The sequence below is a fragment of the Myxocyprinus asiaticus genome, chromosome 33, assembly GCF_019703515.2.
Source record: "Myxocyprinus asiaticus isolate MX2 ecotype Aquarium Trade chromosome 33, UBuf_Myxa_2, whole genome shotgun sequence".
NCBI lineage: Eukaryota > Metazoa > Chordata > Actinopteri > Cypriniformes > Catostomidae > Myxocyprinus > Myxocyprinus asiaticus.
Window position 1 is genome coordinate 12,702,000 of NC_059376.1, and position 6,000 is coordinate 12,707,999.

Sequence of the window (6,000 nt, forward strand, 5' to 3'; positions counted from 1 at the left end):
GGACCACCAGGGTGGACATCGCCTGCCCGAGAGACTGCGCCATGACCTTCGTCGCCTGGAGAGCGAGGTCGGTCGGCGAGCGCAGTTCCTGCATCAAATGGCTGCTGTGAGAAATTTATTATCAAAGTGATCTAAAATAACCCTTATTAATTGATAGGGGTGAGTCAGTCTTTTTAACTTTCAGAAAATACTCTTGAACTAACACTTGAATGTAGACGATGTTAAAATTGGTTACATATTATGTTTGTGTACTGATTTAACAGATATATGTGTTTCCATCCTATCATGAATGTTTTGTTTGTGAACATTTAGTTGATTACATGCTTGACGACATGTTGATGACAGCTTGAAAACATAAAAATAAAAATTCTTGACTTTGTAGGTGTCCTAAAATATTGTATGTTTTACCTCAGTTATTAACATAATTTTATCTACCACTGTACATCCTTTCACATGCCAAATCATAGCCACAGACTACAGTTCATTTCAGTATGCCTAAGCAATTTTTTGAATAAGGATCATGTAATATAAAGTTACAAATAAAAATGTTTGTAACAGTATAAGGATGGGCAAGGAGGAGGCGGGAACCGCATGAACAGTAAACGTAAGTTTAATGTCAAAACTCAAAAACATAAACAAACACAGACACATGCAACACTCCTCCCTGCCTGATTCAGGCCGGGGCGCAACGGGTCTGAGCCACCCCCCCCCCCGATCTCTGAAGGGGAGACGCTGCCCTTCCAGACGGTCTGCCAGCCAGTGGTCCACCCCGCCTCCTGTAAACCTGGGGGAGAGACGAGACGAGGTGTGGAGAGAGGGAAAGGGCGAGTGGAGACACACAGAGAGAAAAACTTGCTCGCCGGCTCCCGGACGTGCTGTTGCCCATTCCCCAACCACTCCTCCGCCATCTGGCAGATGCCAGCTCCTGCGGCAGATGGCAGCGAGTCCTCCAGCCCCTGGTGGACGGAACCACTCCTCCCCTTCTCGGCAGACGGCAGCGGTTCCTCCAGCTCTTGGCGGCTGGCAGCAACCCCTCCATCCCCAGGCAGACAGCCGTGGCTGCTCCCGTTGGGCCTCATGTATTCAGATAGAAGACAAATGCCGGCCTAACACAGTCATAAAACCTAACTGAGGCCCACACGCTCCGTCATAAATCTTACTGATAAAAATCGCACCAAAATCAAACAAAGGGTGTCCAAAACAGACTACAAATCCCATGAAGCCTTGCTCACTAAAGGATCGAACTCTCAACACCTACTGGATGAGGCACACAACAGAACGCCCCTCAACCATGATGTCATCAGGAGTAGAAATAACTCTGAGATCCTTCCGGGATTTGCTTCCAGCAACTTTGCTCACTGTGCATAGACGCAGCTCATCGCTGCTCTCAGGTGTAGCCTCGTGGCACAAGGAAGTAACGTCCGACTTGAAACTGTGGCCATACAATCTCCATCTCACTGGATGAGCTGAGATTACTCTGTGTTCCACCAAACACTCTAACGGATCCAAAGGAGACCGCCGAGCAATCCGCATCTTCATCCATTTGCCTGCAGAAGTGAAAAGAAAAAGATTTCTCTTTCATCTTCAATCAAGTCGACGTCGCTGATTTCTCCGCCAGCCCGCCGAGAATCAGCAGTCGTACCGCCCACTGACAGAGCGAGGAAACGGCCTCACGTCATCACCCAAGCCTCGAGGAACTGAGTCAGAGTTAAAGGATGGATGAACACACATTCGTTTGTGTCCTCATACGATTCAAGTAAGAGGTTTACGTCTGGGCAGAGATAGAATATTATAGTATTATAGGCAGCGGCGAGGACTCCGCAACAGCACATCCCTCCTCCCTCCCGGGTTTCGGCACCACTGTAACATTATAAGGATGGGCAAGGAGGAGGCGGGAACTGCATGAACAGTAAACATAAGTTTAATGTCAAAACTCAAAACAAACCTAAACAAACACAGACACACATGCAATGTGGCCATGTGCATCTCTCTCTCTCAAACTGGTGCCTCCGGCCCCCCTTTATCTCGCTCTCCCGCTGATCAGCTGATTCAACACCGGCCATGCATCATCACGGCCCGGCCATGCCCTCCTCCTCGTCACAATGTTATTATCAATAGATTTACATCACTCTTCTATTGCATTATTTTATAATAGTTTATACAATTTTTAAAATACTAAAGTAATATTTTTAAATTCATGGCATGTGTAAACCAACAGTTTTGACAACTAGACTGTTTAAACATCTCATGTTGAATGTAATTCAACAAAAGTTTTTCCCTGAAGACCCTGAAGACTGTTAAATGTGTCCTGTTGTGTGTAATAGTTGTAGCAGATTATCAACACACACCATAAAAACACTTTACTAATTACACACATGCACAAACAAACAAACAAACAAACAGAAAAAGAAAACACTGTAGTGACACACTATTTGTGGCTAGCTGCATGTATTTCACTATTCATTATGATTTTATCTCAAGCAAAATAGTAGTATTTATCATAATATTCCTTATGCTTTAGATGTTTAAAAATAAATTATGTTTTGTGGTTCAATGTAATGTACATACCTCGGCCATTTTGTTGCAGATCGGTACCAAGTTAATTGACTGTAGAACTTTGTGAAAGTGAACTTCCTGAAAAGGAAAAAAAAAAAAATAAATAGCATCAAGCTGTGGTTATATGGTAAAACAAAGTGATAAAACATCTGACTAAGCATTCTGTCATTTCATTCTGAATTGTATGGCCTGTGTCCAGATTTGTGTGTACACACTGATGACAAATGTAAAAGAAGAGATATTATGTCCACACAATAGCAAAAATAAGAGATAAATTCATCATAGAAAAATAAATAAATAAAACTCAACCATGAAGTTGTCACAGTCTGTCTCCCTCATTTTCTTCAAGGACTCTTATTTTGAAGTTTTCCTCCGGACTACATCTCCCATGTTTCACTGCCCTCATCACTTCCATCTGTTTCTTATCTTCACCTGTATTCCATACCCTCATTAGTTCCTTTTGTATAAACATCTTCTTGTTTTGCCCATTCATTTGTCAGTCCTTGAAGTGTTATGTTGTGTTACTAGTTTGTGATGTTTAGCTTTATTGTTAGTTCCACTCCAGAGTTTGTTCCACTCCAGTGTTTGTTCCACTCCAGCGATTGTTATTAAAAGATTGAAAGTACTTATTCCTGTGTCTCCTCTCTTCCTCTTCCACTCCTCGACACCAGTGTTACAGAAGTTTCATTTAACATTTGCAATAATCTGTAGTCATGTCACAAACCATAAAACCCCCAAACTGTATTGCGATGTAAGTAATATTTAAATACTTCGATTTTACACTTATGTTAAGTTAGACAATACTAAGAAGCAGCTGACCTGGATATTTGTTGGTTAATAAATGAAATATCATCTGGTACTATGGCATATTCTTTTATTCCAGGTTTGGTGAAACTTTTATTGTTGTTCAGCCAACGTATGTCAGAGTTAATGTGCCTGTATGGTTTCTCAACTTTACACATGAGAAAGACTAATCGCAGTGGCTTTGAAATTATAATGATAATTACCTTGAAAATGTGTGTCAAAACTGACAGCTTTATAAACTAGAAACAACCACAACATTTAAACAACTATTTACAATTGAGAATAACTCTACAATAAACAAAAATCAATTTGTGGCAATAGAAGAACTTTGTGAGTAAATGCAGTACTGTAAACATGTTATTTAATCATTTATTGGTAGAAGTTTAGTTCAGTTTAAGATCAGTAAAGCTAAGATCCTGTAGTTAAGATCAGTTGGTATCACAACAGTACACATTTTGTTTTACTTACAAAAGACAAATCTTAATGTCATACAAGTTTCTGAGTGTGTGGTTTGGTCCAGGAATGAGTAAGTTAATACCAAAAATATGGGTGTCAAAGTAAACTCAGCCTGTGCATTTGAGTGTGACACTCCTCTGACTTAACAGTACCATGAATGTACAGTTTCAGGGAAATAATTAGAGTTAGAATGCTTTATGTGTGCATAACAGAAGCCATTTTATTGTTTTCCAGTATGCTAGCATCCAATTTCTTTGTTATGTTCACACTTGAATTTACATGGGATTTTATGAAAACTGTGTACAGTATACTATAAAAAACTTTTAATTTTAACTATTGATTTTGCAAGTGCTTATAAAAATCTTTCATACTTTAAAGTAATTATATTTAATTGTTGTCCTGTATTACAGAGGGTAATACTTCTTTAGCCACATATCTCTGTCTTCATGGATCACGGCATCACATGGAGCACTTGATGGACAAAAAGAAAAACTTTTTTGTCTTTTACATTTGCTTTTGTTCTCTAAACTAAAAATAGTCAGTAAATTTGCAATATAGGTAACAAACACAGCATAGCCTATGCATGTCAGGTTATTGTTATTATTATTAAAAATTATATCTCTGTTATTTGTAATATGACTAGCATATGCTATACTGCCTAATCACTAAATCAGTGTTATCACTTTAGTACTGAACTAAAGTTTTAATTAATGTTTCAGTGTGTAAAATGGATTTCCCCAGTTTTATGAATTGGTAATGGGGAATGTATAGCTTTAATACAATTGAAATGGTTACCATTTCAGTGACTTAACTGTTTTACAATCACACATATTTTGTTCAAAACTGTGGAAAAGTTCAAAATTTTCAAAGTAACCCTTTGAAATAAAAAAAAAAAACTTTTTCTAAACACTGTAAGCTTCCTTTTATTCATAAGTTTAATTGTACCACCATGTGAACAATCACAAGCTTTAAAGGAGATTTTATTCTGCAAACAAATGGGCTCCTCAGTGGCCATTTCACAGAGTTTTTGAGATATTTGATTATTCAATTTTTACAAACTAAACGTCCTGGTTACTTTCGTAACCTCCGTTCCCTGATGGAGGGAACGAGACGTTGTGTCGATGTAGTGACACTAGGGGTCACTCTTGGGAGCCCCAAACACCTCTGCTTTTTTGAAAAAAGGCCAATGAGAATTGGCGAGTGGAATTTGCATGCCACTCCCCCGGACATACGGGTATATAAGGAGCTGGTATGCAACCACTCATTCAGGTTTTGTGCTGAGGAGCCGAGACCAGGTCCCGGCCATTTCAGCGGGTAGTTCAGTGTTGTGGCAAGAGGGACACAACATCTCCTTCCCTCCATCAGGGAACGGAGGTTACGAAAGTAACCAGGACGTTCCCTATCTGTCACTCACTCAATGTTGTATCGATGTACTGACACTAGGGGTCCCTATACAAAACGCCACAACAAGCTGAACTGTGTTACGTAAACTGCCAGTGTATGACGGGCACACTGCTGTGTGCCTCGTAGCCAGCGCACCAGGCCATCACGTAACCTCCCCCAACGCACTTATGAGCATCGAACAGTCCATCAGGAAGAAGTCGACTGCCCAATTATAGGAATAGACTAGCCCAGCCGAGGCCTCTTTTCCCTCTCTTTTCTCCCCAAAAAGAGTGGAATTTGTTAACTGACTGGGAGCCAAAAATGTCTGCGTCAGGGGGTGTCCCTCCCAAGGGGAAGACACCGCAGAGACCACACCCCGCCCAAAAGGGGGGGGGTATTTTGAGTGGAATACATCACATGGTCTTATCGAGTCTTGTCAGAAGTATGTCATGTGGAGAGGTCCCATGGTAGGTCCTAATCGTCGAGCCACGAGGGTTCAGGGGAGAGTGGAGGGTTCCACTTTAGCCCAACGCTCGTGGCCGCCCATGAAAGCATGTCCGTCATTTCCACGTCGGCCTGGGACTGGGCGACCATTCCCGAAGGAGGAAGCCCAGTCGAAGCCTCTGCTCTCCGATGCTGCGATCGATAACTCATCTTCTTCCCGGGCTCCGAACGAGAGGTCGAACTCGCCCTGAGACGAGCTGGCGATCTCGTCCGAGCGCCCAACCGGGGCAAGCGAGCGTGCTGGGGAATGGGAGGTCCATGGGGGGATACCCGGCAGAGGTGGTCCCATTGAGGTCC